At 39.7% G+C, this 15109-nt stretch overlaps 1 long non-coding RNA gene across 1 annotated transcript in view; it reads left to right on the top strand.

Annotated features, from left to right (window-relative positions):
* LOC103482040 (uncharacterized) overlaps positions 1-14601 on the top strand; it is a 94883-nt gene extending 80282 nt beyond the window's left edge. The window contains exon 3 of the long non-coding RNA XR_536382.2: positions 14403-14601. This is a non-coding gene — a long non-coding RNA (uncharacterized LOC103482040). The remainder of the gene's footprint in view (positions 1-14402) is intronic.
* Positions 14602-15109: the final 508 nt, after the last annotated feature.

Genomic DNA, 15109 nt, shown 5'->3' with positions numbered 1-15109 from the left:
CCCATTATTAAATCTACTTAAGTAAAGTACAGATACACGAAAACTGTACTTAAGTACAGTAACGACGTACTTGTACTTCGTTACTTCCCACCACTGTTTTTGAACAATAGTAAGGAACAAGACAGCTTTGTTCAATCTGTCCCAACTGAAAATGAAATATACTGCACATTAAGAACCCCAGTTATTGTGTCCTGTGAGGTTAAGTATTTCCCGGGATACATGTATAAACAAGGCGAGCCGCTGGTGGACCGCCCTGGCTCCCTGACCTCCAGGCTTAGCAAGCTATCTGAGGGAAACCAGGCCTCGTAAGAATTTCATCAAAATGTTTCTTTAACTTTGCAACTAATATCAACTCGGATAAACTTAAGTTGATAACTTGTGACTAAATAAAGCAGTATGTTTAAGTTAGCTCACCTGTACACGTTTTCATTGTATTCTAAATGGCAACTTTTCCTAAGACTTGAAGGCCATTTAGCTTTGCCAAATACTTTATTACCAACGTTTTAGCAGTTGTGAGTCCTTTAATCTGGCTCTTTTTCAAATTCTGCTCAAGTTCAAGTTATTAATGGTTTAGAAAGGGCTCTTTATTTTCTAAATTCAAACAATGTAGCAAGTACATTTTTGGGGGAATCTGGTTTAATAGTCGCCAAAAGACCTCACATCTTGTCTTGAGCTCTTTTAATAGGCTTTACTTCAAACCAGTCATAAAGTTGAGAAAATATTGGTAGGAGAGTTAAGATGGGATTTAGGAAACGAGAACAGGCCTAAGACAAAAAAAAAAAAAAATCTGATCACAATTATGCTACACTGTGATGTGGCTTTGTGGCATTAAAAATCCCCTTTATTAAAAGAACAATCAAAATATGACTTTATGACAGATGTTGGGTATTCACAAAAAATATGTAAATAAATAAAAAGAACCTGGAAAAAGTCACAACGTGCGAAAAGCTCTCATGGCACCGGGTAGGGCCTTCTGGAGAAGTTATTACCCGCTTGGGGCTGCAATTATCTGTTCTTGAACCAACATTTTTTAAATAATTTTTTAGTATTTAACATATTATTTCGACAGGCTAGAATTAACTCAATTTTCCAACACTGGACAGGTTGGTGTTTTTAGCTCTATCTTTAGCCACATTTTACTTCATGACAGTTTTATGACGCAGTTTTGGCCTTTGACCTTCCAGACTGACCCCTATATGTACGCATTAACTATCACGCCACTGTTTAACTGTGGTTTTAAGTGAAATCATTCAACGCCCTAAACGCACACACGCACAAAGCCAACTGTCCATCAGGATGACTAATGAGCAGCTGATTGCATCACGGTCAGCTGGAGCTGTCACTGAGAAGCCGGGCAGCTTCAGACGCCAAAACTATGACACGGACGGACAGGAAGGGATAGAAAAGACGGACCAAGACTTGGAATGGTTTGGGAATGAAAGAGGAGCCTAATAGGCAGGAGAATGAGCCTGGAACATCCCAGCACAACATGTAGACAAGAGATGAGCGATCTGGTTTCTCCTCGAAGCCACTGGATGTTTCCTGAGTGAGGAAGGGGGAGGATTGGTAGAGGCCAGCAAAGGGAGGCGGGGATCTGCCTCCCTTAAATTCCTAATTCCTCCTCCTTTTCCTTGCCTGCTTCCCTCTTCACATGTCATACTTTCTCACTGAGATGACGTCTTGACAGCCGATTTAGTTCCAGTTAACGTATTAGCTTTTTTTTTTCTATTTACCTCAGTAAACATTATGATATTAAGACCTAGGTTACAAAGAACACAACAGAACCAAACAGATGTAGAAAAACTGGCAGGAACCAAAAGATACCTGATGAGGTCATCATTAAACCTGTCGCAATAAGCAATTAATCAATTAATCACTTAATCACTTAAAATGAGCTCCATGGTTTCCATTCTGATTATTAATATTTTGTGAAGGGCAATTTTGTTTGCAGAGACACCATATCCTATTTTATTTATGGTTTCAGTTGGTTGTGATTTTTTATTTCAAGTTTTTTAACGTTATAATTTGTTGTGTTTTACGTTATTTAAAATGTCTTCCACTTCCAGTGCTAAATGTTAATCAAATTGAAAAAAATCTCCAAAGCTCACTATTAGACAACTGCATCAGATGTTGAGGTTACCAAGTCTCCATAGCAACCCTAAGATTGTAATTGTGTGGAGTTTCATAAGTGGAACCTTGAGTTTTGGCCTATCGATCCTGAAGTGGACACACACACCAGGAGATTCGAACGAAAATCTTGGAGGTAAACGGGTCAACGATGAATCCAAAAGATCCAACTAAATCAGAACGACGACGACTCGACACACACAAACTCAACCTTATTCCATATCCAGAGCCTGAAAACAGGCTGGCAAGTAAAGATAAAGAGAACATTTTCCACCATCTTAGCCCACACATCTAATGAAATGGCTTTTACTCAAATCTAAGTGAGTTTGGTCTGAAACAAAAAGTGAGTATGTGGAAATCCACCTGTTAGTTTTAGTAAAGTCCCAAAAAACCTTATTAGAGAGAATGTCATCGTCAATTCTTTGAAATGCCAATTAGTTTCAATAAACAGAAATTTTTCACCTGACTCAAAATCAACGTTCTTTCAAAGCCCGTCTAAGTCCAAAGACAAGTCAAGACATAATCGATGACTCAAGGCTCTGAACTGTTTGGAAAGATTAATTAAGGAGGAATGGTCAAGTATTTTTCTCTCTAACCAAACTTGTAGAATATTAAAGAAGTGTTGTTTTCTTGGGGGAGGGGATTATGTGAAGTTTCAACAGCAGAATTACGATCCACAGGTGCGTTCGTTCAATACAATATTTCTTGATGTGGGAGGGTTGTTTTTGTCACTTTAATACCTGTACTCCAAGATCAGAAGAAAGACATTAAAAACTTTTAATTGCATACATGTTTTAACCGCCAAAGCTCGAGTTTTCAGACCCAACCTGAAGCAGCAATGCAAAGAGACTGTGAAGAGAAAGGGAAAGTAACAGCTAACTTTGAGGTTGCTTTATTTTCTTATGCTCAGCTCCTGCTAAGTGATATGTTTAGTCACACTAGTCTACCTACTGAGTTTTATTTGACTTTATTGAATGTTATTTGTTCAGCAAAGGTCTGCCCAGCAGGCTTGTTCTCTGCTTCTTCTCGCACGTTTTCGAAGATTTGCACCCCGTGTAGCGTCACGTCGCTTTTTTTCCACCAGATATTCTCTCTGCTTTGCTTTGTATGGCGACTGGGAAACGATTGCTTACTAATAGCGTTGACTTTGTTCAGGTTTTAAACAATCTGATTTGACCTAATTGGTAACGTTTGTCTATGACATAGCTCGATAAAGCTTACCAGAAATTGCGTTCGCTCTAAGCAACCCCGTGTGGAGTAAGGCCAGGACATCTTCGCCAGCAATAAAATGTCTTTGTTATTCCTCTTGCTCAGACTTTAATTGCGCAATAATTGGAAGTGTGGTCAACACGGACTGAACGTTTTCCTCTGCTGCCATTACTAAAACTACCAGAACTACGAAACATGGTGGTGGTAACATCATGCTGTGGGGATGTTATTCCTCAGCAGGGACGGGTAAGTTAATATGCTTTTGGGAGACTCTGATGTTCAGTGACTCCTCAAACAAATTTAACTGCAGAATGTTCTATTTGTTTTGTCCTCCAGTTCCATTTTCAGTAGCCCGCTTTAATGCTTTTCAGGTTTAAAAGCGTCTGTGATCCACAATCTACAATTTTGGAAGATGATTTTTCAAGGCTTTTGTGGGCAACAGCATGACTAACATTCCCTTGCTCTAGTGTTTTACTCATACTCCCCTTGGGGTGCTCTGCTATTTTCATACCACTGTCTTGCATTACCAAGCTTTGCAAATATTGCGGGATGATGCAATATGATGAAAGAACACTCCTGAATGGTCTTTCGATCAGATATGTCTAAAGCATCTGGTCGCATAAACACTTCCCAGTGTCCAGCCACTTGTGCCGAGTCCACTTCTCCCACAACGTGATTTAAATTTCACAGCTGCAGAGCTTCTCTGCTCTTTAAAGCCAAAAAAACAGAGGCTACCGCTTTGGCAAGATGTTCCCCTTCACTATATCTTTCTCCGTTAGTCCCCCATACATCACCTGCATCGTCGCGCTCAGTTTCTACTATCTTGCGGAGTAGCCTTTCCCAACCATTCTCCTTTATACGTACCTTTTGTTTCCCTCGAGCTTGAATCTTCTCAGGGCACTGTCCCATAAGTGAAAATGAGACATGGCAGTCAGGCTACAGGAATGCTCCTTTTCCCCCAGACAGCCTATCAATTACCATGAAGGAAAGTTATGATGATGCTTTTTACTGCCTCTAGAATCTTTGGATGTGCTTTAGAAATCACAGACTGTGTGTGTTTTGGTCTTCTGCTCGGTAGAGAAGAAGAACGAGGCTTTAGTCGTGGTGTAACGTGATCTCACGGCGTCCGATCTTGCGATATTAAATACCTCGGATGTTTCTCGGTGAGTCTTGAGGTGTCCTCTGCCGTTCCTGTCAATATTGTTTTGGGGTAATATTAGTCTTGAGTTGTTATGGGCAGCAGATTTTAAGGTGAGTTCTTAAAGCCTCTCATTCTGTATGCATAATTTATTTGTTGTTCTTCTTTTGAAATACTAAAGGAAGTAGTTTGTGAGTTGCCTTGTGTTGGCGCTTTATAGTCATTACGACTTAGAAACCACGTAAAATGAGAAACTTTCTCATTATAATATAAAAATGTGCAACTCTGACAGATTTACTTCTGAAATAGTTAAAATCCTGTAAGAATACTAAATAATTTAAATGGAAAATGTACTTTAATATTCTTAATACACGTAGTGGAAATCGTAATACAGAAGAAGCTAACAAATCTACAGTCTTCCTTATCACTGCTCGTGGAGGAAAGAGGTTGATTTTCTACAAAGAATTTGGAGTCATGTTTCACAGAAATATCCGCTAACATTTAGCTAAAGATGGACAGATGTCCAGTGTGGTTTATTTACTGTCTGAAAAAAATATTACGCTACTTTCCATCTTCTCATGCTGTTTATTCCAGACAACACTCACACATCCCATGTGGTGTAGCTGTCTTACTGTAACATTTCATTTAAATGAGAACATATTTTGGACACACAAATCTCCTTATGACTTGCTAAAATGTGAACATTTCTTGGTAAAACATGAAATGTTTTACCAAGAATAAATTCATAAGTACTGTGAAAGTACCCCAATAGAGCAGCCTTACAGTTATCCACAAATGAAGCTAAAGTTAGCATTGGCCTCGCAGCTTCCTACAATTAGAACTCTCTATTCTAATAGTTCAAATACCAAATATATTTTATTATGCAGAGTTGAAAGCGTATAAGTAATACATAGGAAGCTAATATCTATAGTCTGACCTCCGCTTTTGGGGATAAAAAGTGGATTTTCTGTGAATAATCCGCTGTTAGCCGGGCGTCCACTCCAGTCCGCCATCTGCTGTCCAAACAAGATATCACATTTTATTAAACATTCAAGTCTTCAAAAGACATGTTGACATATCAAGTTTTTTTTTATTTATCTCAGGAAAATATATGATTTAATTACAAGTGAGTACTAAAAAAATAACTTTATATTAAATTACAAGATCATTTATTCCAGAACTAGCACAAAAAAAGTGAAACTCATATTACTTTATATAAATTCAATACATGTAGTCATATATTTCGAGTCTTCTTCTGCAAGCTTTGATAATTAGCTTGCATCTAAATAAAAAACTCATTTACTTTACCAGAAGACTAGAGTATTACATAAGACTGGCAAAATAATGAATTCCTACCCTATGGAAAATATGTCCATGCACTGCACAGTATGTGCAATTAATGCAGGGTGGAAGCTGTTTGTGCATGAATTACTGCGTCAGTCCGGCCCGGCATCGAGGCAATCAGCCTGTGGTTCTGCTGAGGTGTTCAGGAAGCCTGGGTTGCTTTAAAAGCAGCCACTTGTGCAGCTGCGATGCTGGCTCTGGTGCCGCTCATCTTCCTCTGGACAATACTCCATAGAATTTCCGCAGGTTTCACTGCTGGCCAATCAGACGCAGCGATACCGTGGTCATTAACACACGTATTGTTTTTAGCAGCGTGGGCAGGTGCCAACACCTGCTGGAAAATGAAATCAGTATCTCCATAAAGTGGGCGCTGGACTTGATGCGCTTTGGACTGACACCAGCAGATGACACAGCTTCCTGATTCATCACTGATTGTGGAAACTTCACGTTGGACCTGAAGAAACTTGGTTTCTCTGTAAGTTAGGGGTTTTTTTGGGTTTTTTTTTTAGTCCATAGTGTTGTTGATAAAGAAGTTGAAAACTGTAGCTTTAAACGCTCTGACAGAAGAAAATAATGCTGTGTCTGCATCATCATTTGTTGCTAGCTTTAGCAGCTAGCAACAAATGCGGCACCTAGCTTGCTTTTTTCCACTGAAGCTGCCACAGAGAAGGAACATTTTAAATTTAAGAAGTGAATTCCTCATTGTAAGCCGTTTAATTTTCTAAAAACTAAAAAATGTCATAAGCTGCTCATGTATTCTTAAGTTTGAAGGATATGGCTTCTTGGTGCGGTGTCTGGCACAGCTCTGGGTATGACTTGTCCTTTGAGGTGGTCCTAATCAGGGACTGGAGCAGTTGTTGTTCCCGTGGGATTCGCTCTAGCTGATAGTCTTTGTCATGAAAGTAACAGGAAGAGAGATTGAGAAGCACATTTCACAGAATTGTGATGTTCCATCTGTACTGCTGCTTTTCCCATTTCCACCGCCAGCTTTTAGTTCCCCTGGAATCAGACGAACATCATTAATCAGGAGTACAATGAACAAATCTGGCGTTCGTTTCAGAAATAAACTTTTTTTTTTTTTTTAGATGGCCAGTGTTTTTTATTATAACTTTAAATGATCCTGACTAGAAAGATTATTTATTTAGTTAGTTAGATATTATAATTATTTCATTAGCAAACCATGTTAATCTGACATTTGTTTATTTTCCCACCATATAGCTAATGCTAAAGTTGGACACTTGTTTTTGACTAGTTATTTAGGTTATTCAACCATCAAACAAAGTTCTACCCATTTATATTTCAAGTGTTTCCACAACACCTGAACACTCATGTCATTGGTTGTTGCAATAGTGCTGTGGATACTGTGGATGCTAGGAATAGCATTGGGAATGTCTGAGCTTAGCATTGAGATGCTAATTTAGGTTTGAATAGCTTTGCTGACAGACTAACTCTTTTCTTATACAACTTGAACACGACAATAGTCGCTTCCACGTCTTATCAGATCGGTTTTTTGAAGCAGAAATTAATCCCCAGTGGATGAAGAAAAGCGGTTTTGTCGTAAGTCAATGTTAGAAGATGTCACTCTTACGGATGTATTGGAAACGCATAAGGTGCTGTGGTGGCGCAGGGGCAAAGCACAACCCATGTATTGAGGCCTTAGTCCTCATGCTGGTGGTTGCAGGTTTGATTCCTGGCTTTGCAACATTTGCCACATGTCTTCCCCCTCTCTCATAACCCTCTTTCCTGTCAAACTACCCTCAAATAAAGGCCACTAGAGCCAACACGTTTTTTTCACAGTGCATTGTGTTCTGCGCCCTGATTGGCTAAACAGTCTCCGAGCTACTTCTCTACCTGTGTGCTAATAACGTTATGGTATTTAAATATACGTAATACAGAGCTTAGCCACTCAGGAGATGAAAACTGAAACTTTGAATGCCTGCTGGAAAAAACTGGCCAGAATCAGCGCAAAACCCGACCAGAGGCTCGCTTGACGAGATCCGTCGCTCTGCCGTAGATCCAGCTGTGAATCTGGCGGRGCAGGTTGGAGGAGACGCTTTAATGACATGACTCTGGATCACATTAATGCCCGATTGATGAACACGCACATCCGCTGACCTGAAAACAGGTTTTGTTCTTTGGTTTCAATGTAGAGTATTTAATCATGCTGTATAATAATTGTAAAAATTAAAGGTAACTACTTCACGGATTCAGCTTATCGCGGGTTATTTTCGGAACGCAACCCCTGCAAAAAACAAGGGATCACTGTCTTTGAATTAGAATCTTTTCACATTTCTTAATAAGTACTAGCTCTAGCTGCAGTGCAGGGCTTTTGGATCCTTTTGAATGAAACTCTTGGTAAGGTTTTTTTTTCACAATTAGCTTAAAGCAACTGTAATCCCTGTTGCAAGCAATCCTTTTTCTCACATTTTTTCCTCCCACTCAATTTTCCAGCAGTTTACTTCTTTGCCAGTGACTTTTTGTGGCTTATACTTTTTTGTGAAAGTGGTTAACGGTGGTCTGCTTAGGCCATAACATTCCATTTTTCTAGTAAAAAGCCTGCTTTTTTTATTAGTATGAAGTAATAACAGTTTTATGTGAAATTGAATTTAGAGTTTTTATTAGCTCTAATCTATAATAATCAAAGCAATTACACAAACAAAAAAATAAATTTGAAATATAAATTTGTGTAATAAAATTCCCAGTGTATGAATTTCATGTATGAATACACATTTATGCCCTAAAATTATTGATACTCTTGCCAGATTTTATGGTTTAAAAACAATCTTCATGTTATCAACATGTTTCATCTGATTGAAAATTAAATGAATATTTTGGACTGCCCACACCAGGGCTTAGTGTCTAAAAGACTTGGAGCTCAATATAGATAGTTTAAACACCAGTGGAAACAACTGGTAAGCAATTATCAAAAGGGCTTTATTGGTATAAAACCAGTAACGATTCCTTCATTGATTAGGATAAAAGGAAAATGTTTTTTTTTGTTGTTTTTTTTTTTATGAAAATGGATGACATCTTTTTTTTCCTGCAATCTGAGTCTTGCTGGGTAGTACAAAGAATCTGGGGTTTAACTGTAGTTGCATCACATTAACGACTAATCTACTTCCACGGCTCATAACCCTGGGTAACCGCTTATTTGTAGCTTATTGTTTATGTTATCCTTAAAGTTTTCAGCAGACGACCTGGCTATGTTCCAACTATTTCAACTTTGTGCTAGCATACTGTATGTTCAGGTACTGAGAAAAGTACATTTGGAGTTCTGCAGGTTTACTCTGCGCTGTAAATCACAGCTGTAGGATTAGTGATAAGGACCCACTGGAGGCCTAAGGCGAGCTAAAACCTGAAATTTGATTTGTGTATGTGTGTCTTTGGAAAAGGAGAGCCTGTGTTTGTATGCGTGTGCGTGTGTGTACGGGTTTATCTATCCCACTTATGATACTTCTCTTGTATTTTCAGTAAAGCCCGGTCCACACGGCAAGATTTTAAAGATGTCGGCTGATTTTTGAAACCCGAGAGACCACAAACACGACGACAGAAAACCTTAGCTAAAACGGGTTTGGTCGTGCGGTGTGTGGTGTGCAGCCACACGGCAAACAGAACACACCACACACAACAAGATTTCACTCCCCAACGTTCAGATGTGAGACGGGAAATCTCACTAAACCTCTCGAGACAAAACATAGAACATAGAGCAGTCTGGGGATTTTACCAGACTGCTTCCAGTGCGATCTTGCTTTAATATTCTAAAAATACCTGTCCTAATTTGGCGGTCGCCCTCTTATATGCTTGGAAGTTAGAATAGAGGGTCTGGGCTCTGGACTATTGAGGAACAATTGCTTCCTGAAGGCATGGACTCTGTTGAAGTTTTAGATGTTACCCAGTCACTAATCTTTGGCCGTGACGTGTGTAATGTGCCAGTTTGACGGAAATTGTCAGTTCAGTATTTGGAAGCGTGATCAACATGGACTGAGCGGCTTTATTCACTCCCTCCACTGCCATCGCTAAAACTACAGGCAGACTACAGCTGTAAAACAGAGCGGAGAATCGACATCATCGTTCCGAACTCCTCCTTCTGTTCGCTGATTGGCCCGGTAGAAAATCTGCTGGAGGAATCCAAGTAAATGGGAGAAATCCTGACTGGAGCACTGAAGGGACGATGAGAATCGGGCAGAATAACGCAGGAATCCAATGACAAGGCTGGGTTAGAGGTATGGTGTGAATTAAGCTTTAATTAGTATCATACTGTTGATGGTTACTGTTAGGGTAAGTGTAAGTTAGGTTTAAATCCAGTTCTTAAAATAAATGGAAGTTAAAACAAACTCCTAATATGAGTAACCCTGTCTGCTTGGGTGCATTTGTGTGGGGGGGGGGGTGTGCGTGTGTGTGTAGGTGTGTGTGTGTGTGCGTGTGTGTGTGTGTGTGTGTTTGCGTCTGTGTGCGTGTGCAACAAAAAGCCATGAAAACAGCAGCAGGGGAGTGTTGTGGTCGTTTTCATTCCCTCTCGCAGGCAGCAGGCTCTAATGAAATAATGACTTTAATTGTGTGTCTGCTGCCATCCAACAACATGGGAAAATGAAAACCACAACTTGGACAGCACTTTGAGAATCAACTCATTATTAAAAACAATGGAGAGGTTGCATTGTTCCTTTTATTTATTTATTTTCTTTTTACTAATTTAGCCAAAGGGCAAAAAAAAAGAGAAAAATATGCAGAGCGAGTTGGCTTTTATTGCCCTCTGGGGCAGCTTTTACAACACGACTCTGACCTACTATTGTCAGTACTTGCCAGTGTGGAGCACATCGGTAGTTATGAGGGACAAACACATAGAACGCTCCTGTAGGATGTAAACGTCTTTCCTCAAATGCTTCTTTTTGTTCCCCCCACTTTTCTTTCCCTTCTTGATTGCATTTTTTTCCTTTGTGTCCATTTGCTTGGAGTGTTTGAGCGAGTGCCTCAAAACATCCTGGCCCTCTCCACAAAAAGCCACTTCTGGTTGGGGAGGAAACTGTGCATCAATGTGGAAAACTAGCTTGGAAGTTTTTTTTTTTTTTTTTTTTTTCTTACAGCATTTATACCCAGCAGGAAGCTGGAGAAAAAGGAGTTTCTGGACACCATGGAAACAGGCAGCTGTGAGCAGAAAAAGAAAGAGGGGGGGGGGGGGGGGGGGGGGTAAGAAAAATTGGGGTTAATGGAGAGCTGCCATTGTTTGGTACAGTCAAAGTTCATGTGTTTATTGTAACTTGAATGCACTTTATGGGTCACAATGGAACTCTCCCATGGACTGGAGTGGAAGAAACATGTAGATCTTGGGCTTCAGTGCAAGAAATAGATGTGCATCAACTAGCCCTGCTATTCATGTTTTCTCACTTTAAAGCCACAAACTTAAATATATGTAAAACTTTTTAGCCTGTTTGTGGTGGAAAACTAACGCAGCGCATGAACCTCTGTGAAACATGTTGGTGGCAGAATCATGCTGCAAGGGATGCTTTTTCCTCAGCAGGGGAAAGTTAGCTGGTTATAGCCAATGGGAAGATGGATTTAGCTAAAGAAATGTCTGTTTATGAAGAAAAAGCTGTAAAATACTGAATGTCCAGTGGCGCTCCCAAGAGGGGGAGCTGAGGGGGCTTGTGACCACCCCTGACAAAATGCTGGTGCTCCCAGAGAATGCTTTTCAGTTCATACAAAACCATAAAGAGTAATTTACTTCAATGAAGACACAAATATGTATATTTTTTGATAGGCATTACTATTTTCCTGTTTTTGTAGATATATATTGTGCTATATTTATAAGGTGTTTTAAATTCTGTACTTTTTCTCCACAATTTTTTTGTAGACAACAATGTAATTTTTTATTGTACAAGAAAATGCTTCAATTGTGAACAGGACAAATAATAATAATTATAATTTAATCATATGTAAGTTTTCTAAACACTCACACTTTACAGGAATCAAGTAAAACTACGAACAGTACATACACATATATACATGTAAGTAAAACGTATTTTTTATTTTTTTTATTTTTTTTGTTAGTTGTGCCACCGAAAAATTTTTCTTAGCTGCTGCTCCAAACTTACAGCCAGAGCTACAGTGGAATATTTCCAGTCAAAGCATGTTCATGTGTTGGTTTTCCTCAAAGCAGCCCACATTGATCCGGTTGATACTTTCTCTCTAGCTCTCGGTGAAGGCGGACGCTTTTTCTTCTGCTTCACTCCCTTCCCGTTCTCTCCCTGCTTGCTCTCTTTTTTTTTGTTTTGTTTTTTTGGAGCTTTTCTTTGCACATCTTCTGAATCTACACATTACAGATCTTGTCAACCGGTCTCTCAATGCAATTGATCAAATTTTCTCATCGAGAAGACTGGGCACAGGAGAGCCCTCTTGTCCTGTGGGGACACACCCAGCGGGATTCACCCTGGATTTAATTCATAACAGGATGTCTGCTGTTTGGAGCTTGTGGATACCTGGCTTATCGACAAATTTGTGACGTATTTGGCCAAGCTAGCGAACGCTCGGACTGTATCTTGTGGGACAGAGACGCAAGTTGGATGCGAGTCTTGACGAGACTTGCAGCCCAGCTGAGGGCTCAACACTCACCAGCGGGGTGGAATCCATCTTGGAGAAGTTGCTAGCTTCGGTTCAGTGGAGCGGCCACACTAATTTGGATGATTGGGACGAACTATAAGAGACGTACCGGTTAATGACTCGAGGACAGACAGAAATTTTAAATCTGCCCGATCTAAAAAGAATTTTATTCTGAATCTGGCTTCCTGTGGCCTTGGCGGCTAACTCACCCCTTCCGAAGTCACCTGGTGGAACTTATGGCTGAATTCTAGGACTTGCTCTTGATATTTCAACCTTCATCGGAGACTTGTTTGGGAGAACAGGCTGGGAGAGACATGGGCTGATCTGCAAACACGTCATAGTTACAAACAAACACTCCCTGACCTCAACGTCTTTGCCAGCATATCTTTGTTTTTGTCTTGCTATATGTGCCATATCCTACCCAATGTAGTCTTTTCATCCTACTTATCAGTTACTTTTTAGATTGTTACTCGTTAGAAACTGTGGAGTGCTCACTTTTAACCCAGAGAAGGAATTAGAACAAACTTGGAATCCAGAGTCACTCCTTGGCTCATTTTTTAGGAACTGCAGAGTACTCACTATTTAGACCAATATTATACTTCTTAGATTGATTTTTAGATTATTTTGCAGAGAGACTCCTGTTATTGCAACCCAGAAAAGGAATGAGAACAAACGTAGACTCCAGAAAAACTTTTTCCAGAACAGAAACATCTAGATTTTATTATTACTTAGAAACTGTGGAGTACTCATTACTTTTACAAATTAAGAGCACACTTAGAAAGTCCAGAAAATACTTATACTTATCTAGAAACCCAGAAGTCCAGAGGATACTTACATCCTTACACTTAATTAGCAACCCAGAACAGAGATTAGAACAAACTTAGAATCCAGAAAAACTACATTAACAACTACTTTTTAGATTCCTATTCTTCCAATCCAGAAAGTGAATTAGACTAGAAGTTACTTACGTACTAGGAGCAACTAGTTTATATACTTTGCATCAACATTATTAGCTTTTTTTCTTTTGCTCTTTCCTTTGGTTTGTTATTTTGTTTGTATTTCCTTTTAATTCCTGTAAAGCACTTTGAATTGCCTTGCTGCTGAAAATGTGCTACATAAATTACATTACATTAAGAACCTGCGGTTTGAAAGCCAATGTTGCCAGATACTCTCATCCAACCCGACCTTGCTTGAGGTGTTCTGTATAAAACCGTGATTTCTGAAGCTGCTGCTACAAAGTCCTGAAAACAGACGTTCCAGATTGTAATTTTGAAGCAAAATGGAAAAAAAAAAACATACAGCACTTTTCTTAAGTTTGACAAACATGCACTAGTTTTTCACATAAAATTAATGTAAAATATATATTTTTTCCCATGTGGAGGAGTTGAGGGGTGTGAACTGGCATGAAGTTTATCTTTCTGAAAAACTTTCATCTTTGATGAAATTCTGTGGCAGGACGGACAAAACCTTAGAAACCCAGCAGCAGACCGACTTAACCTAATGAGACAGGGTTGTTGGGTATTTTAACCACTGCTGCCTGTAACCATTCCTCTCAACTGCAGGCATAAACTCCCCCATGATCACTCTCACTCTGCTTTGCCTCTAAACATTAGCAAGCGCAAAACAGACTGAAGGAACCATCCTTCTGTCATCCTTCTGAACTCACAGGAACCTAAAATTGGAAAGTGCGAGCCACCATTTATGCTAAACAAATGTAATAATTATAGAATAACGAATCAGAAGTAAAATAACATTCTAAAAGCTCATGTTTTTTCATATGTTTGCTAACATTGTACTAGAAACTAGACCAAGAATAACTTGCTAAGGTTTCGTGTTTTTGGAGCGCAGTGGGTGAAGAAAAATGCTGATTCACGCAAACATATGACGGCTCCCACACACACACACACACAGAGTCGCCACATGAAACATCAGCTCTGCGTTAACAGATAAGGACAGCTTTGGATGGTGACACCAACTATCCATCACACAGGTTTATCTGTCGGCCATGCTGGGAGCTTCGACACAACGCGGCCAGATGGAGGGAGGGAAGGAAAGGAGGCAGCGAGGGGAAGGCTGGCTCTGCTGCTCTGAGAATTACTCCCAATAACTGTTTGATGTAGCAGAGAGAAGAGGGTGAAGAACAGAGAACTGGTTGTTCTTTCACAGCACATTATCAGTTAATTAAAGCTGTAAAGGCACAATTTTGTTAAATGATTTTATGAAAGCATGTGTTTTTCAGCAAGAGTAATGTATGATAATAAAACAAAATCTATCAACGTTGGTCGAGAAGAGAAATATTTTTTTCTCCCCTTTTTCCTTGCAATGTTTTCGACATTTACAACTTCTGGTGTCGTCGAGCATTCGCCGCTTTTCAGCTGATCCTGGACCCCAACGATCACTGCAAACCTCCGCGCCAAGCGCCAGACAAAGATGACTTAAGACAAGAAATCATCTCACTTTTAAATGTGACCAGGGCTAGTCCAACATTTTCCAGGGGGTTGAGCAAAACACAATTTGAGGGCCACCAACCAGATTTGGTTGGCCAAGTTTAAGATCAATCACTGATAATTGGTTATTGCTTACCTCCGTCTCTTAGCATTTGGAGGAATCTGGGAGCGGTGGGYGGGGCAAGCTTAATTGACTAATCTCAAATGAAATCACTGATTATTGGTTATATTGATTTGACGAGATGTATTT

The sequence above is a fragment of the Poecilia reticulata genome, linkage group LG19, assembly GCF_000633615.1.
Source record: "Poecilia reticulata strain Guanapo linkage group LG19, Guppy_female_1.0+MT, whole genome shotgun sequence".
NCBI classification, from domain to species: domain Eukaryota; kingdom Metazoa; phylum Chordata; class Actinopteri; order Cyprinodontiformes; family Poeciliidae; genus Poecilia; species Poecilia reticulata.
Note: the sequence above shows the minus strand (reverse complement) of the source record. Positions and strands in the feature narration are given on the sequence as shown.